This window comes from Pleurodeles waltl, chromosome 1_1 (assembly GCF_031143425.1).
Source record: "Pleurodeles waltl isolate 20211129_DDA chromosome 1_1, aPleWal1.hap1.20221129, whole genome shotgun sequence".
NCBI lineage: Eukaryota > Metazoa > Chordata > Amphibia > Caudata > Salamandridae > Pleurodeles > Pleurodeles waltl.
In genome coordinates this window covers 628,130,675-628,150,913 of record NC_090436.1, presented here as the reverse complement: position 1 = coordinate 628,150,913, position 20,239 = coordinate 628,130,675, and positions in this window count along the sequence as shown.

The following is a 20,239-nucleotide window of genomic DNA, read 5'->3' as shown; positions in this document are numbered from 1 at the left end:
AACAGATAAAATTCCCTACTCTTGAGGGACTGCGGCAGCAGTCTGCAGCCCTGGTGGCTGGTGAGGAGCCCAGCACACACCTGATCTATTGGGAGGATGGCCTCCTGTATAGTGAGCCTAAGGTTCCTGAGCCTGGGTCAGCTCGTATGCTGGTGGTACCCCAGTGCTTCAGGGCCTTCCTACTGGGGTTGGCTCGTGATGTGCCTTTGGCAGGACATCTGGGGCAGGACAAGACCTATAAGAGGCTTGTCTCCCACTTCTATTGGCCCCAGATGAGCAAGCATTCTGCTGCACACTGTAGGTCTTGCCCAACTTGCCAGTCAAGCGACAAGAGTGGGGGGGAAATGTAAAGCTCCCCTCCAACCTTTACCTGTGGTTAGTACTCCCTTTGAAAGGGTAGGAATTGACATTGTGGGGCCTCTGGACCCCAAGACAGCCTTGGGCAACAGGTTCATCCTGGTCTTGGTGGACCATGCCACCCGGTACCCAGAAGCCATTCCTCTGAGGTCCGTCACTTCCCCTGTGGTGGGTCGTGCACTGTTGGGGTTTTTTACCCGCATGGGGTTCCCCAAGGAAGTGGTACCTGATAGGGTACCAACTTCATTTCCACGTATATGAAGTTTCTGTGGAAAGTGTGTGCGGTGACCTACAAGTTCACCACACCATACCACCCCCAAAGTAATGGTCTGGTTGAGGGATTCAACCGCACCTTGAAAGGCATGATCATGGGACTGTCAGAGCCCTTGAGATGGAAGTGGAACGTCCTCTTGCCATGCCTTCTGTTCGCCTACAGGGAGGTGCCTCAAAAGGGACTTGGGTTTAGTCCCTTTGAGCTCATCTATAGCCACCCTGAGAGGGGACCTTTGAGTCTGGTGGAGGACGCTTTGGAGAAAGCCCCTAGTAAACCCCTCCAGGATGTATTTAGCTACATGCTGGCTTTGAGAAACCAGACTACCCTCTGCAGGAGTCTCGCTCAGGAGAACCTGGAAGCAAGCCAGGAGGACATGAAACGCTGGTATGACCAGAATGCCACTGTGGTCGAGTTTCAACCTGGACAAAAAGTGTGGGTGATGGCACCATTTGAGCCTAAGGTGCTCCAAGATAAGTGGACTGGGCCATTTGAGGTGGTGGAGCACAAGAGTGAAGTCACCTACCAGGGGGACTTGCAGTCTTCAAGGAACTCTTTAAGGGTCTTGCATGTCAACCGATTAAAACCTCACTTTGAGCAGACTGAACTGTTCATGCTCCTTGTGACAGATGACGGGGTGGAGGAGGAGAGTGAGCCTCTTCCTGACCCCCTGTCTGCAGGAGAAAAAGATGGGTCAGTGGAGGGAGTGATCCTCTCCCCTCCCTGACTGAGGAGCAGCAAGTTGACTGTTGCCACGTGTTGGGACAGTTTGCCCCACTGTTTTCCCTGATCGCAGGAGTCACACACTTGTGCACACATGATGTGGACACTGGGACAGTACACCTATTAAACAAAAAGTTTACAGGGTGACTGACAGGATAAGGACATGCATTAAGGATGAAGTACTCAAAATGATTACCCTAGGTGTTATTGAGCACTCCAGCAGTCCTTGGGCCAGCCCAGTGGTATTGGTCCCAAAGGTTGCTGCACCTGGTGCCACTCCAGAACTCAGGTTCTGTGTGGACTACCGGGGACTCAATGCGGTCAGCAAGTCTGACGCATACTCCATCCCCCGAGCTGATGAGCTCATTTATCAGTTAGGAACTGCCAAGTACCTTAGTACATTTGACAACATCTCGGTACTAGCAGATTGCCTTAACCGAGGGGGCCAAGGAGAGGTCAGCATTCTCTACCCCAGATGGACACTTTCAGTTTAAAGTGATGCCATTTGGGATTCAGAATGCCCCTGCCACCTTTCAGAGGTTGGTCAACCAGGTGTTGGCTGGGCTGGATGAGTTCAGTGCCGCCTACCTGGATGACATTGCTGTGTTTAGTTCCACATGGGAGGAACATCTGCAACACCTCTGGAGAGTGTTAGAGGCCCTGCAGAAGGCAGGCCTCACTAATAAGTCGAGCAAGTGCCAAATAGGGCAGGGGTCTGTGGTGTACTTAGGACACCAGGTGGGGAGTGGCCAGGTGGTACCTCTGCAGCCTAAGATTGATATATTCTAGCTTGGGAGCCTTCCAAGACCCAGACTGAAGTGAGTGCCTTTTTAGGTCTCACAGGATACTACAGGAGGTTTGTCAAGGGTTATGGTACCATTGTTACCCCCTTGACTGAGTTGACTTCAAGGAACCAACCCAGGAAAGTGATCTGGACAGAGGCTTGCCAGAACACTTTTGATGCCCTGAAGGCTGCCATGTGCACAGCACCTGACTACTCCCTACTTGTTGTGCAAACAGACGCCTCAGAGCATTGTATTGGAGCAGTACTCTCACAGCTTAATGAAGAGGGCCTAGACCAACCCATAGCCTTCATTAGCAGGAGGTTACTTCCCAGGGAACGTAGGTGGAGTGCCATGGAACATGAAGCATTTGCTGTGGTCTGGGCGCTGAAGAAGTTAAGACCCTACTTGTTTGGGACTCACTTCCGAGTTCAGATCGGCCACAGGCCCCTCAGATGGTTAATGGAGATAAGGGGTGAGAATCCAAAACTGTTGAGGTGGTCTATTTCCCTACAGGGGATGGACTTTACGGTGGAACACTATCCTGGTACAGAACACACCAGTGCTGATGGTCTGTCCAGGTTCTTCTGCCTTAGTGATGAGAACTCTCATGAGGTTGGGTAGTTGCTCACCACTTTCAGCTGGGGGGACACGTATTAGACTTTTCATCCTTTGTGTGGTCTCCCTTAAGTTTTTTGCCTCTGTTTCCCAGGTTGTTGATGTGTGCTGGATTCTGATTTTGCTGTTGTTGTTACTCTGGGCACCTTATCATTGCTAACCATTGCTAAAGTGCAAGTGCTCCCTAACAAAATGTGAGTTTGATTGGTTTATCCATGAATGGCTTGTTTGATTTATTAGTAAGTCCCTAGTACAGTGCTCTAGAGGTGCCCAGGGACTGTAAATTAAATGCTACTATTGGGCCTGCAGCACTGGTTGTGCCAGCCACATAAGTAGCTCTGTAATCATGTCTCAGACCTGCCACTGCAGTGTCTGTGTGTGCAATTTTAACTGTAAATTCGACTTGGCAAGTGTAGGCAAGTGTACCCACTTGCCAGGCCTAAACCTTCCCTTTTCTTACATGTAAGACACCCCTAAGGTAGGCCCTAGGTAGCTCCAAGGGCAGGGTGCAGTGTATGGTTAAGGTGGGACAAATAGTAATGTGTTTTATATATCCTAATAGTGAAATATTGCTAAATTCATTTTTCACTGTTGCAAGGCCTGTCCCTCTCATAGCTTAACCTGGGTGCTGCCTTTAAATCTGATTAAAGTGTAGATCCCCTTTGGGAGCGGATAAACATGTGGAGTTTGGGGTCTCTGAGCTCACATATAAATACATCTCTTAGTAAAGTTGATTTTAAGATTGTGTGTTTGAAAGTGCCACTTTTAGAAAGTGAGCATTTTCTTGCTTATTCATTTCTGTGACTCTGCCTGTTTGTGAATTCCCTGACTGGGTCAGTTTGTCAGTTGGGCTGGTTGCACCTCACACTAGACAGTGACACAAATGGAGCTGGGGTGTAGCCTGCATATTCTGATGAGCCATCTGTGCTAGGAGGGAGAGGAGGAGTGGTCACTCACACCTGAAATGGCTGTGCATGCCCTCACACAATGCAGTCTCCAACCCCCTGGTGGGGGTCTGGGGCCTGGCCTGGGCAAGGCAGGATTTCACATTCAAGAGATACTTTGCTTTGAAGTAGGTGTACTTCAAAGGAGAAATTGGGTATAAGAAGGGCACCCAAAACCAAAGACTTTAGAACACTTCTGAAAACCAAGAGGAACATCTGCCTGGAGAAGAGCTGGAGAGCTGAGGAAGAAGAGCTACCATGCCTGTGACTGTGCTTTGTGGAGCTATCCTGCAATTGCTGCTTCTGCCAGAGGAGTAAGAGGGCAAAGACTGGACTTTGTGTGCTTTCCATCTTGTGAAGATCTCCAAGGGCTTGATTTAGAGCTTGCCTCCTGTTGTTTGAAGTCTCAGGGACAGCAAAGACTTCTCTCTGCCAGCACCTGGAGTCTCTGGAAAGACTCCTACTCTGCCCTGTGGTGCCCATCCAGTTCTTGGGACCTGTAAGGAGAAGCTGGCAGCCTAAGAGGAAGAAATCCACGCACAGAACGCCGTGTGGGGTAAAGATCGACGCAACTCTGATCTGCAGCTGTGAAATCAACGCGCCACCAGGTTCACAGCTGAAAATTGATGCTTGTCTGTAATGCGACCAAAGAATTGACACACGGAGCTGGATAAACAATGCGCAGCATCGCTGACGGAGGCAGGTGAGATCGCAACTCGCACAGCGTGGTTTTTGGATCATCGTGCGGCTAGATTTCTGACACAAGTACCACTGGCCGTGTAAAAACAACGCAAGGCCTGCCCGGACCCGGGAGGGCTGACCAGATCAACGCATCGCTCTCCTGCGGAGAGAAGAAACGACGTACCCTGACCTGATGAAAGGAGGAACAACGCAAGGTCTTGCTTGTGAGTGAACTCGACGCATCGCAAGCCCTTGTTGACGCACACTCGCCCATGTGGGGTTATTTTTGATGTACCCAAGGTACATTTTCTCGCTAACAGTGTTAGTGTGTGTTTAAAACTACATGAAAACTCTTTTTGCTTTTTAATTGATAACTTGACGTGTGTATTGTGGATTTTTGTTGTTTTGGTCTTGTTTTGTTAAGATAAATATTTTCTATTTGTCTAAACCTGTGTTGTGTCATTTTGCAGTGTTTTCATTAAGTTACTGTGTGTGTTGGTACAAATACTTTACACCTAGCACTCTGAAGTTAAGCCTACTGCTCATGCCAAGCTACCAAGGGGATAAGCAGGGGTTAGCTGAGAGTGATTCTCTTTTACCCTGACTAGAGTGAGGGTCCTTGCTTGGACAGGGGGTAACCTGACTGCCAACCAAAGACCCCATTTCTAACATAATGGCTCTAAGATGAGGGCAGATGGTACAGTAAGTGCAGCTCATTTAGATGTTAGTGTGTGGAATAGGCCTTACTAAAATGGAATGCTACTATTTAAGATGATAGCCCAAGGAACTAATTGATGTGACAACTTCATGAGAAGTGTCATATGTGCTAGGCATATCCTAGTAGTACAGCAAATTCACAGCCTCCAAATGTCCATATTCCTAGCTGCGTGCACATAAGATGTAAACTAAGACTACAGCTTTCCATGTGCAATAGGTCTTGGCAGACATGGAGTGCATTGGCAATGGCATTGCCTGACATGAGATGTAAAGTGTGATATGTACATGTTCAGAAATGTAAATGAGAGTTGGGTTTTAATCGTTCTCCCACCTCTCCCTTTCTCTCCCTTTGTATGCATAAGCATCATCTTGTGAAGGAGAAGGGGCACAGGCAAGTGGAGATGTGGTAGCCCTTGGGATCCAGGAGGCTGGATCCAGCAAGGTCGAGGGACACAGTGGGAGGGAGGGTAAGGGGAGTGCCACGGGGAGACCGGTTTTTGAACATCATCCTCAGATTCCTCCTCCTGTGGACACTCCATGGCGGTGGCGAACCCTTCGGGGACCACCCTTTCACCATCTGTGTCTGCCACCTCCCTTACTACCACTGCCCCCCAATAGCTCCCCACCCAGTTGCCCGTGCCCACTCACCCAATAGGGTGGGCATCTCCTTTGTCGCAGGCAACTCTGCCCCTACCCCAGTCCACCCTGCTGCCCTCAGTGAGGATGCTATTGACCTCATGAGGTCCATCTTGGTGGGTCAGACCACCATTTTGAATGTCATCCAGGGACTGGCAGCTCATGTGCAACAGAGCAATGCAGTGAGGATGCTATTGACCTCATGAGGTCCATCTTGGTGGGTCAGACCACCATTTTGAATGTCATCCAGGGACTGGCAGCTCATGTGCAACAGAGCAATGCATTCCTGGAAGGCATTCATGGGGCTCTGGCTGGCCTGCTGAGATCCTTTCTGGCTCTGGCTTCCTCCCTGATGGCAGCCAGTGTCCCTATGTATACCGTCCCCCCTCCACCTACCTCATCCCAATCCCAAACCCCTCTTCCCACACCCATCCATAGCACACCTCACACGCAGGCATCCACTCCAACAGACACAGTTTCACATGACAAACACAAGCACCACAAGACCCACCACTGGCATGCACCCAGATAACACACATTTGCATACATGGCAACACCCACTCCCTAAACAGAAGCCCCCATTAACCACTCCAGCACAGCCACTACGCCACTCAAACCTGCTGCCAGTACTTCAACACTCCCTGATCCAGCCTCTACTTCCATCTTACCCAAAGACACCACACCAGCTGACCCGCAGACATCCACCCCAGTCACCATATCCATACTCACCACAACCACCAACACCCCCACATGCAGCACATCCACCATCCCTGCAGGCACCACCCCAACACTCAGTCACTCATCCAGCATGGATATTCCTAGCACCTCCTTTCTCCCTCTTCCTAAGACACCTAAACACCCACACTCATCCACCCAACATACACACATCACACACAAGCATTCCATGCACGCACCTTCACCCAAACCACACCCAATCATACATCTGACAACCACTCCCACTCCCTCCACTACCAAACGCTTTTCCCATGACCACCCTTTTGTACCTAAAAAATGTTTCATTTTTTAATTTACCCAGACTCTTGTGTTGCGCACAGACAATCATGGACTGGCCAATGGTCTTAATATTTGTATGTTTTACATTTTGTTGTCAGATTTATAATATATCTTGCCCAATGTTATGTTGGAGGCGATGGTGACATACTTGTCTTGCTTTTCCTTCATCTTGTCTGTATGGTGTTTGTGTGAATTGGTTTGTGTGTGTTGGGTGTGTTGGTTGTCTGAGTTGTGGTGGCTGTCATACATGTGTGTGTGGGTCAGACATTGGCCCAGGTGCAATAGATGTGTTTTGTGTATGTTTGATGATTGTGTGAATATAAGCAAGGGTGTGTGTGTGTGGATTGTATGTTGTGTGTTGTGTTGTGGTGTTGTTGTGTGCAATTGTGTGCTTGTTGTGTGTCCGTTTGTGTGTATGGTGTGGTGTTGGCAAGGTTTTCTGTGTAGTGTATTATGTGGGCATGGTGTGTAATTTGGGATGTACTGGTGTTGTGTGGTTGTGGAATATCTGTGTTTTTTGTTGTGTGTATGTGTTGTCATGTGTGGGTGTTCTGTGTCATGGGTTGGCAATGCGTTTGTACAGTTGCAATTGTGATGGTGTTTGACACTGTGGTGTTGTGTATATGTGTGTTGTCCTGTGGCGGGGTTGTGTGTGTGTGCGTGATGGCGTGTTTCAGATACATGTGTGTTGTGTGTGATGTGTGTAATGTACGTGTGCATGTGTATGGTGTGTGTATATGTATTGGTGTGTGTTTGTTTGAGTGTGTGTGGGTGCGTGTGTGTGTGTTGGTCGCTAGCTATCCTGTCTATATGTGTTGTGTGAACATGTGGACTGATCCCTTTCCCTCCAGTGTGTGCTAGGTGTATGTACTTACGGTTGTTGTCCTCTTAGTTGTCGCCGTTGCTGGTTCCGAAGAAGTAGGGCAATCAGGAGCACTGGGAAGAATTCAAGTTCTCGTTCCATGGTGGCTCCAAACATGTCTGTGTTCCTGATGGTGAGTTTTCGCTATTACGAGCTTTGTTTCTGCCAGGGTTTTGGTGGTAGTCTGACGCGTCAGAAATCCTGGTGGTGTGCAACCTCGTAATATGCTTGCAGTAACATGGTCCCCACCGGACTGGAGATGCCTGCCGCCGGCAGCAGCGGTCTGTCTGCAAAGGTGCTACTGGCGGTGTATTGTCTGTGTCCCGTTGGGAACACCGCCATGGTCATAATATGGTGGTCTTCTCCGCCGGGCCTGAGGCGGTGCAACCATCACCTCCACCATGGCGATCCTCGGACCGCAAAACTCGTAATGAGGCCCTTAGTTTTTGCCTCATGCACACCACTTGTGGTTCTGGAAACAAGTGTCAGGGCAGCGGCTGCTTGAGCCAGTCGTATTGTGCTGACTCTATTCCACGTGCAGCTTGAGCTTTTAGAAGCATCCTCGGTAACCTCGCCACCAACAATCCACTCTTCTTGTGCTTTGAGTCAGAACTTTACAACCAATGACGCACTCTTGTTGTGCTTTCAGTCAGAAGCTTGCTCCATATCCTGGCAACCAATGACACTCTGCTCGTGCCTTCACTCGCAGCTGACACAATATCCTAGAAACCATTGCTCACTGTGATGCGCTCCCACATTGATGCCTCTATTGAAATCCTCGTAAGAACCTTCCCATACAGTGCATAGACACCTCTTATAAATTCCTTTCAAGAGCTCTCGTGGCTTAGCTTAAATAATGCTAACGCCTCTCATGCCACTTGAAATCCACACTCTCTTGGCCTGATCTCGATCACGCTCCCACTAACATTTCCTTATGTCAGTGTCCAATAGTGTTCACTGGTATTTTGTATGCACCAAGCGGAGAGCTGCTCTCCTCAGAAACGAGCATGCATAAAATGGGTTCTCTATGCTGACTTTTTCTTTAATTCTTGTTGCCAATCCAGGCTATAAAATCATCCAAATTGTGCGTTCAGAATCACAAGTTTGACACACTCATGAAAAGAAGCCACACTAGCATTTCTCTGCAACTGCTCCTGGCTCAACTCTAGCAACTGTCAAACCTGGAACATAGCTGACGGACAACCACAATAGAACAATTATAACATTCCAGACCTGGCAACAAGATTAAAAGTACATTTGCAAGCATTTAGATGTATAACAGCTTGTTACCCAAAACTTCTAAAATTACACCATAATGCCATGTCTAGTAATGACATGCCTTTTGCAGTCACAATTTTGAGTGAACCTCCCATGCGCTGTAAAATTTTACAGCCAATACACAGAAACAGTTTTAATGCGGAATGATACATGTGCATTTCATGTTTGACAAAATTTTATTTAATTACGCAAAAGCAAATTATACAAATTTTGCAAAATGCTAGATGCTAGATGGCTGAAAGTGTTGCACATGATGTGGAATGACTTGTAAGCTGCATTTTAAAATTTTACAAATTTGCGTTTTAGAAAGTTGTGCAGTCCATTTCAAAAACTGTTTATTTCACACCTACAACAAAAAGTGAACTCTTTTCACGTCTTTTTTGAGGGTTCGCTCTTTCATTCAACACAACAACAAAGGTGTAACATAGCAGTAACAAAACCTTTCCTTGCACAAAGAATAAATAAAGGACAGAAGGCAGTAGCAGGAAAAATATCACAGTTTTTTCATACATATAGAACAGGTACAACACAGGTATGCAGGACTGTAGACACGCAATGTTGTGTTAATTTCAGGATGAAATACATTTCTGTGAGAAAATGTAGAAAAATGAAGGCATGAGGAAATGGACATTTTGCTGGAGTTTCTGTTATGTTTTTGATTTTCATCGTATTGAAAAGTAGCTGTAACCTAGTGGTCACTTTTATTTGGAGCAGCCCAGCTACAGCCTATGTAACTAAGGTCTAGGCAGGCACACGTGTTAACCTCTTAGCATATCATTTTATTAATTAATCCTCGCGATTATTTCCATAAATCGATAACATTTGTTAACATTACAATCATTCATGCACCAAAGACAAGCTAACTTCTCTGAACGAAATTGAGGACTGTTAGACTTTTCATCCTTGGCGTGGTCTCCCTTAACATTTTGCCTTTGTTCCCCAGGTTGTTGATGTGTGCTGGACTCTGATTTTGCTGTTTATGTTACTCTGGGCCCTTTACCACTGCTAACCGGTGCTAAAGTGCAAGTGCTCCATTACAAAATGTGTATGTAATTGGTTTATCCATGATTAGCATTTGATTTACAGGCCCTGGGACCTCTAGTGCACTTTACTAGGGACTTACTAGTAAACCAAATATGCCAATCATGGATAAATCAATTACATACACATTTTGTAAAGGAGCACTTGCACTTTAGCACTGGTTATCAGTCTGGGTCTTGGGAGGCTCCCAAGCCAGAATGGTATATTTTTTTGGCTGGAGGGGTGCAACCTAGCCACTCCCCACCTGGTGTCCTAAGTACACCACAGAACCCTGCCCTATTTGGCACTTGCTCACCTTAATAGTGAGGCCGCCCTTCTGCAGGGCCTCTAACACTCTCCAGAGGTGTTGCAGGTGTTTCTCCCATGTGGAACTAAACACAGCAATGTCATCCAGGTAGGCGGCACTGAACTCATCCAGTCCAGCCACCACCTGGTTGACCAACCTCTGAAATGTGGCAGGGGCATTCCTCATCCCAAATGGCATCACTTTAAATTGAAAGTGTCCATCTGGGGTTGACAATGCTGACCTCTCCTTGGGCCCCTCAGTTAAGGCAATCTGCCAGTACCCAGATGTTAAATCAAACGTACTGAGGTACTTGGCAGCTCCCCACCGGTCGATGAGCTCATCAGCTCGGGGGATGGGGTGTGCGTCAGTCTTGCTGACCGCATTAAGTCCCCGGTAGTCCACACAGAACCGGAGTTCTGGAGTGGCACCAGGTGCAGCAGCCTTTGGGATCAATACCACTGGGATGGCCCAAGGACTGCTGGAGTGCTCAATAACCCCTAGGGCAAGCATTTTGGATAGCTCATCCTTAATGCATGCCCTGACCCGTCAGTCACCCTGTAAGCCTTCTGTTTAATGGGTGTACTGTCCCTAGTGTCCACGTCATGTGTGCACAAGTGTGTGACTCCTGGGATCAAGGAAAACAGTGAGGAAAACTGTCCCAACAAGTGGCGACAGTCACCTTGCTGCTCCTCAGTCAGGGAGGGGGAGAGGATCACTCCCTCCACTGACCCATCTTTTTCTCCTGCTCTCCTCTTCTACCCCATCATCTGTTGCAAGGAGCATTGACAGCTCAGTCCGCCCAAAGTGTGGCTTGAGGCGGTTGATATGCAGGACCCTTGAAGGGTTTATTGGAGACCGCAAGTCCACCAGGTAGGTGACTTCACTCTTGCGCTCGACCACCTCAAATGGCCCAGTCCACTTGTCCTGGAGTGCCCTAGGCTCCACTGGTGCCCTCACCCACACATTTTGTCCAGGTTGAAACTCGACCAGAGTGGCATTCTGGTCATACCAACGTTTCATGTCCTCCTGGCTTGCTTCCAGGTTCTCCTGAGTGAGACTCCTGAAGCAGGAAGTCTGGTTTCTCAAAGCCAGCATGTAACTGAAAACATCGTGGGGGGGAGTTTACTAGGAGCTTACTCCAAAACTTCCTTAATCAGACTCAAAAGTCCCCTCTCAGGGTGGCCATAAATCAGCTCAAAGGGACTAAACCCAAGTCCCTTTTGAGGCACCTCCCTGTGGGCGAACAGAAGGCATGGCAAGAGGACGTCCCACTTCCGCCTCAAGAGCTCTGACAGGCCCATGATCATGCCTTTCAAGGTGCGGTTGAATCTCTCAACCAGACCATTACTTTGGGGGTGCTAAGGGGTGGTGAACTTGTAGGTTACCCCACACTCCTTCCACAGAGACTTCATATACGTGGATATGAAGTTGGTACCCCTATCAGATACCACTTTCTTGGGGAACCCCATGCGGGTAAAACCCCCCATCAAAGCATGACACACCACAGGGGAAGTGATTGATCGCAAAGGAATGATCGCAAAGGAATGGCTTCTGGGTACCGGGTGGCATGGTCCATCAAGACCAGGATAAACCTTTTGCCCATGGCTGTCTTGGGATCCTGAGGCCCCACAATGTCAATACCTACCCTCTCAAAGGGAGTACTGACAACAGGCAAAGGCTGGAGGGGAGTCTTACATTTTCTTCCACTCTTGCCACTTGCCTGACAAGTCTGACAAGACCTGCAATGTGCTGAGTGCCTGCCCATTAGGGGCCAGTAAAAGTGGGTGACAAGCCTCTCAAAGGTCTTGTCCTGCCCCAAATGTCCAGCTAAAGGCACATCATGAACCAACCCCTGTAGGAAGGCCCTGAAGCACTGGGTACCACCAGCACACGGGCTGACCCAGGCTCAGGAACCTTAGGCTCGCTATACAGGAGGTCATCCTCCCAATAAATCAGGTGTGATCCTGGCTCCTTGCCAGCCGCCTGGTCTGCAGCCTGCAGCCTCAAACCCTCCAAAGTAGGGCATGTCTTCTGTGCTTCACAGAATGCTTCCCTGGTGGGCCCCCCTTCCTGCTGCCAATGAGACAGCTCAGGGACCTCCCCCAGTTCAGCCACCTGTTCCCCTGTAGGCTACGGGGCATCACCCTCAGGCTCCGCCTCCTCCTGGACCTTGGGAACTTCTGGGGCCGGTTTACAGCGCCCCCTGGCCTTCCTCTTCTTGGCGGTCCCCTTGGCCACTGTTTCAGGCTCCAGGGGCTCTTAATTACCCTGAAAGGCTGCCATCGATCGGGTGGATACGCATACCCACCCAGGCAGACCCAATATCTCCAAGTGAGACCTGTTTTTCACCTCCTTCCAAGGGGAATCCTCCAGGTCATTCCCTAGCAAACAATCAACAGGCATGGTTGGACTCACAGCTACCTTCAAGGAACCTGAGACCCCCCCCCATTCAAAGGGAACCTGCGCCACTCTGCACAGGCACTCTGAGTTGTCCACTGCAACTACTTGGTAAAGTACCCAGGGATCTATCTGCTCTTCAGACACCAGCTGACTCTTCACTGTAGTCACACTGGCCCCAGTGTCTCTCAGAGCCTCCACCCTCTGTCCATTGATTGTCACCCACTGCCTGTACTTCTTAGTGTTTTCAGGCATGAGGGTTCTCTGGACCATCTCACTATCCCCTAGTGAGACAAGGGTCATCTCAGCTGGTTCCCACCCACCTGAAACCACCTCCCCAAGCGCTACACTGGCCAAACCCTGGGACGGCGCACCAGTGGGTGCCGGTGTACTTTTGGGGCATTTGAGGTCCCCCCTCACATGACCCACATGGTCACATGCATAGGACTTACGCTATGGCTTCTTTTCACTGGGGGGTTGGGAATCCTTACCCTGGGAATCAGTTTTGGAGTCCTTTAGAGAACTCCCCCTGTTTACCCTTAGACCCCCTTTCTTCTGAGCGGGGCCCTGCCCACCCTTGGTGTGGTCTCACCCATACCTCTTTTTGAACCTGGTGCTCTCCCAAGGGTCTGCTTCCTGCGCAAGCTTCCTCGGGTCAGTCAGCTTGCTGTCAATCAGGTGCTGGCGCAGCTTTAGAAAACATAAACTGTACAAGTGCTCTCAAGCAATCAGGTTGTAAAGCCCCTCATACGTAGTTACTTTACTGCCCTTCACCCAACCATCCAGTGACCTGCAATAAGAATCAACACATTCCAACCATGTTTCGGATTCCTTCTTCTTGTAGGATCTAAACTTATCCTTGTACTGCTCAGGGGTAAGACCATACCTTGTAAGCAAGACATCCTTCATGCTTGAGTAGGTGAGATTCTGAGCATCCCCTAAGGCTGTCAGTGTATCCCTCCCCTCTACCTCAAAGTGCTTCCACACACCCGCCCCCAATGAGCTTCAGGGACCAGATTCATTTGGAGATCAGACTTATAGCCCTTAAACCACAAGTATATGTCGTTCTCCCTTTTATAATCCTTCACAAGATCTTTAGGAATGTGCACCCTCCTTTCAGGCTGCACTGTGATGTGGCTGCCACCATCCCTACTAGACTGGCTCCTCTGATTCAGCTCCCTCAAGCTGAGCTCATGAGCCAACAGCAACGTTTTCTCTTCAATGGCCATCCTCATTTTCTCCATCCCTCTCTGGTGCTCCCTCTCTGCCCTGCAATTCCTCAGGGGTCAGTCCCTTTGATGGGACACTGCTACCTGCCCTGGAGACCCTTTCCCTGGACATAACAGGCCTACCCACAATACCATTGTGTATGGACTGCATTTCCTCCTCCTCCTCATCTTCCTCACCCTCTGTGTGCCCTTCAGTGCTCTTGGCTGTCACCCAGGCCCTCAGTACCTTTTGCAGCTCTTCCTTCTTGGATGAGCTCTTAGTGGGACAGTCAAAGCTCTTGCAGAGCTCTTTTAACTGAGCCTTGGTATTGCTATCCAATTTCTCCATGTCAAAAGTAGCATGGATGAAAAGTCAACAAAAGTGCAAAGTTCTAAAAAGCAGAAAAGTTCCCAAACGAAGTTCAGAAGTCAATCCAAGATTACTACAAAAATGGATGTAGGGAAAAATCCAAGCAAAAAGAGAAAAAAACTAAGATCACCAAACAAGTAGTGTGTGGTCACGTAGTGGTCTGCACTCAAAACAGTAGTGTACACTTAATCACTGTATGTCAAGTACAAATACAAGTGTAAATCCCAACCAATGATCACCAATGTTAGAAATGGGGTCTTTGGTTGACAGTCAGGTTACCCCCTGTTCAAGCAAGGATCCTCTAGTCAGGGTAAAAGAGAATCACCCTCAGCTAACCCCTGCTTACCCCTTGGTAGCTTGGCAGAGCAGTAGGCTTAACTTCAGAGTGCTAGGTGTAAAGCGTTTGTACAAACACACACAGTAACTTAATGAAAACACAACAAAATGACACAACACAGGTTTAAAAAAATAGGAAATATTTATCTAAACAAAACAAGACCAAGAATGACAAAATCCACAATACACAAGTCAAGCTATCAATTAAAAAGCAAAAAGAGTCTTTATGTAGTTTAAAACACACACTAACACTGTTAGCATGAAAATGTACCTTGGGTGCGTCAAAAATAACCCCACACGGGCGAGTGTGCGTCAAAAAGGGCTTGCAATGCGGCGATTCCACTCACAAGTGGGACCTTGCGTCGTTTCTCCTTTCGTCGGGTCGGGGCGTCGTTTCTTCTCTCCACAGCAGAGCGATGCGTCAATCGGGTCAGCACTCTCGGGTCCGGGCAAGCCTTGTGTTGTTTTTGCATGGCCAGCGGTACTTGAGTTAGAAATCCAGCCGCACAATGATCCGAAAAACACGCAGCGTGGGTTGTGATCTCCCAGCCTCTCTCAGCGATGCTACGCATCGTTTCTCCTGCTCCGTGCTTCGATTCTTCGGTCGTGTTTGCGGTGAGAGTAGATTTTCTTTAGCCACGGAGCTGGCTGCGCATCGTTTCTTCAGCCGCAGATCGGAGTTGCATCGATCTTTTCCTTGCACGGCGCTCGGTGTGTGGATTTCCTTTTCTTTAGGCTGCCAGCTTCTCCTTTCAGGATCCCAGGAACTGGATGGGCACCACAGTGCAGAGTAGGAGTCTCTCCAGAGATTCCAGGTGCTGGCAGAGAGAAGTCTTTGCTTTTACCCTGACTAGAGTGGGGGACCTTGCTTGAACAGGGGGTAACCTGACTGTCAACCAAAGACCCCATTTCTAACAAAGACTGATTCCCAATATAGAATCAATTATATTTTACAAGTGTGAGAAAGGTTGACCAAGTGGAAACCCATACACATGTCTTGCAAAGAAACTATCTTAGCTTTTGTGAAGGAATTTAACACCTCTGGTAGACTCATATTGATTATTGGAAGGTAAAGGAATATTAGAGATCACATATGTCTGTGAAAAACCTTTCCTAATCCATCTAATTAAAGTACCTGTTGCTGGTTTCTTACCCTTACAAGAAGTAGCACAGGTAACAAAAAGAGACTCAAAATTTAAAACTCAACTATTCTTTGCAATGAAATTGCTAGCCCTCTTTGAGGATCAAAGAAATGTAAATTAACCTCTTCTAGAGATTGAAGAAAAACATTAAAGTGAGCTGGTTGAGCTTTTGAATATCAACTGCAACCTCCTTAGAACAACCTTTACATTTGAAACCCAATTGTTGAAATTACAAACCATCAGGCAGAGACACAACAGCACTGCCACCAACTGATATGAAAAATGATCAGAGAAGGACAAATAGGAAGGACTCAAGCTGAGTCAAATGTCATCTATTTTAGAATTGGAATCCATGGCCTCTAAGGCCACCATGGTGCATTTAGAAGTACTGAAATTCTCTTTCCCATGATATTTACTATTATCCTCGAAAGGAGAGAGAAAGGGTGAAATGCACATAGAAGGCCCTCAAAGCCCCTGAAATTACAATACATCCCATTTCCAAGCTTCAGAATTCAGTTTGGCAGGGCAAACAAATCAGAAAAAGAAAAGAGCATCCTTCTCACCCATAAAGCTAAGAATGATCAGAACCATCTCAAACAGATCTAATGGAATATGTTTGGAGAAGCCAAAACTGTACTAAGGAGGGGAATGTTCTGCTCCACCTGGCTGCATGTGTACTTCACTGGAAGATACACTGTCTATGGGCTAACTTGTTTAATTAGGTCGATCAAGTCCTCCACCAACTCACATGGGATCTCAACACCTGATTGTATATCTGAACGAGAACTCTGAGACCCTCTAATAGAGGAACAAAATGTATTAAGGCTCCACAAATCGCTATCAACTCTCTACAGTTTAATGACTGAGAAGTTTCCTCTCATGACCAGATTTTTCGCACTTCTTCTGCTGCATCACACAAAGCGAGCACTGGAATCACTACGGTTAGACTTAGACTGCTGTAGTTTTGGCTTGTGTCTTAAATGTGGAAGAGCTTGAGCAGCACTATTTTCCCACCTTAGACAATGGAAATTTGTTGCTCGTCATGTGAAACTTAAAAGACATGTGCTCTTAGCAAGAAATGCAGCAAATTTTGTTGACATTTCTAAAGTAAACGTCAGAACATTGCCCAATACATACACAAAGCAACATTTCAATACAATAAAATATGAGTGCACAAAACAGTCAAAACAGAACTCAGCACAACTGCAATAAAATACAGCAAAATCACATTGCAATAATGTAGCACAAAAACACAGCAGCACAAACAAAATAACACCTGACCATAATAACAAGGTACCATATATCAAATATGCCCACAGCTTTTTGCCATAAATTTCAACCTTCTGAATCCTGTTCACGTACTACAGTCGTAAAAAACAGTGGTTAAAATAACATATGCCAATATAAGCCAGTCAAATACAGAGAGACTTTAATATCCAGCTCATGCAAATATGCTACTAAAGTGGAAAGTAATTTCGTAAACACCTTTGGAGCAGATGTCAGACAAAGGGAAGGACTACAAACTGATAATTCTGATCCCCGACTGATAGTGCAGATCACCCACAATAAATTGTCTATTGGATGATAATAATGAGATGCACCAATATGCATTCCTGAGACCCCAAGCTGTCAGAAAGTTCCCAATGTGGATCAACAGACGAAGAAGTTGCATTGTCACAAATTACAATAGCTTGGCCAAAAAGAATCTGCCCTCAGTATGAAGGGTCAACACCTGTATTTACTCCCTAGATCAAGAATAGTAAAGAATGAAATCCTGTGAAATACTCTTCTACAGGAGCCAATTCTCCTGCTCATTTGTCTCTCATGGACCGATACCCTGAAAGTAAGCCTTCCCTCTTCAATGGGTCTATAAGAAGAGTTTGAATAAATGTATTCTTTTTGGAAGTGTCAAATACATATGGAATATCACTTTGTTAAGGCTTGAGTCTCTTGATCAGCCTTAAATGTAGACCTACAGTTCGGAACAGAACACAGGCATCTCATCGAACACCGTGCTGCTCTGCATTGTCATACCTTTACTCAAGGCTGGATGGAGGAAGCCTAAGAAGCTTTTCAGGTTTGCAATTTTCTAGAAAGAAGGACCCTCCGACCATGGGTCCTTCTTAAAAAGTGACAGTTAGTTTGATTTTGAAAACATAGAGATGGTCTAAATGTTTATAAAATACACCCTCTCCCCAGTTGTGGATAAAAAAGAAGCAACATCCTTTTATCCTCCACAGTCATCTTGACCATCCCAAACAGCTGCTCGCCAAAGAGGTGCTGTTCAGTAAGTGGAAGATGCATTAAGTGCTCTTTTTGAGCATTCTTGATGTTCTGTGGCCATTGGCATATCTAATGACAGGATGCAGACACCTAAGATCAAAAATTCTCAAATTTAAGGATCTGATGCTCCATATTACCCAATATCGTGGTCCCTTCATCATCTTGTTGGAAATGATCTAGCAATGCTTGATAGCCTTTTAATAGACTATTTTGTGGTGTGCAGGCAGCATGAAAAGAAGTGTGAAAGTTAAAGTTCATTGAAGTTTACAGTCTTTCATTGCTTTTTCCCAATATTATCCACCTAATCAGAAGGATGGTACTTGGCAGGGACTGCCACAGTCTGATGCCTCATGTAGGCAAGAAGAGAATCAGCTTTCTGGGTGGGGGAAATTCAAACTCAACTCTTCTAGCAGATATCTCCCAGCGAAAATGTGAGGCAAGACATTTTTTTCAGCCCAAATTTTCAATATATCTCTTTTTAATGGCAGTATGTAATAGAAGAGCATTTAGATCAGGAGAATGGAATTCATCAAATAAATCAGCATCCTGAGATGTAGATAGCGATTGGAAAACCAGGTTCATTCTGATACAGTGCTATTCCCCCATGTGACATTTGGGTACGGTTCCTTCTAAGGATTCTAAAAGGTCTTGATCCAAAGATTTCCACAGATCATGATCTTTTTTATAGAACTTGTGCAACTGCTCTGTTAATCAAGGTCTGCTGTGCAGTCTCAGAGAACCTTTTGTCACTCTCAGATTCATCTTGATCAGTTAGAACACGGTGTCACTTCACAGAATGCTTCCAGTACTGAACTGCAAACCATGAAGTCTCAAAAGCATTCACTTTTTATAGCTGACTTCAGGATACAAATATTGCTAAATAACCTAGAAATCTTTGCAATCCCATTCAGCATGCAAGATGGCCAGACTCTTCAGACTTACCATTTTTCTCGCTTGGGCATGGAGACACATTTTTTCTTCACATCCTGTGTTTGCAAAGAGATGTGCTACTGTTCAGCGAATGCTCAATAGTGCAGTCTGACACAGTGAACAGAAGAATCTGGCACCATACACCATGTTCAGTGAAGCAGAGCTGTGGTATACTGACATTCTCGACAAAACAGTATAAATTATATTACCTCAGAAAAGATTGCATACAGAGACTCACCCATCCATGTTGAGAAACAGAAAAGAACAGGAAGTGGGAGAAAGATGGATCTTCTTCAAACGGAAGGCAGGGCAGTGTTACATTCTTGAAGGAAGGAATCACGGGTGCTTTATTTTTAGGTGTTATTCGGTACATAAGTCAGTCAATTTTAGTGGTCCACATTAAACAGGGACAATGAGAAACCTCTCTTTGAAGTACGAAACACTCAATCAGAAAGGACTGGGAAGAGGAAGGTGTATGAGGAGAGTAAGAAATTCAGCTAATGGTTGAGGGGGGTGAAATCCTACTCAAGCAGGAACTACATTCCTTCTCAGGGTGAAGTCACATGCAAAACCTAAATTAGCCTGTGATCAGCTCTCGGGTGGATTGGCACAGAACAGTCAGGGTTATCTCGGAGGCCATGTGGAAAGTATTTGTAGAACCATTTCAAAGAATTACACAATGAAAACATGAAAAGGATCCCACAACATATCAGAAAAATAGAGTAAATGTTAATAAATAAAATCAGACCAGGATGATAAAAATCCCATCAGTAGAAATTGAGATATTAAATTTTAAAGATTTGAGGGAAACTGTTTGTGCCAGACCGGTACAAAGTCACAAGCTTGGGCCGGAGTGCACAGGTTTCTTGCCTCCTTTGCCCTGGCTCCAGATCAACTACAGGGAGTATACATCCTTTATGCGGTGGCAGGACACAGCTTATTCAAGTGTATGTAGAGCTTTGCCAAGCTCTAGCCCTCCCATCCTGCCAGTGATGGCCCATCCAGGCACACCCAAGCCCTCTATTTTTTGTGGTTGTCTAGGGGGAATACACAAAGCCTAACTGTAAGCTACACCCTATCATGTGACCCAGAGACAAGCTGCAGGCACTAGGGCCCATATTTATACTCGGTTTGCACTGAATTAGAGTATTTTTTTATTACTCTAATTCAGCGCAAACCTAACGCCATATTTATACTTTGGTGTTAGACACGTCGTTTTCTGGATGTGACACCTACATGCATCAGTGAGAGGAAAGGTAGGCGTTCCTGTCCAGAAAAGGACGATATGGCCTTTGCACCATATTTATCCCTGTGCTAAAATCCGGCACGGGTGGAGGCCTTAAATAATGGCACTAAGCTTGCT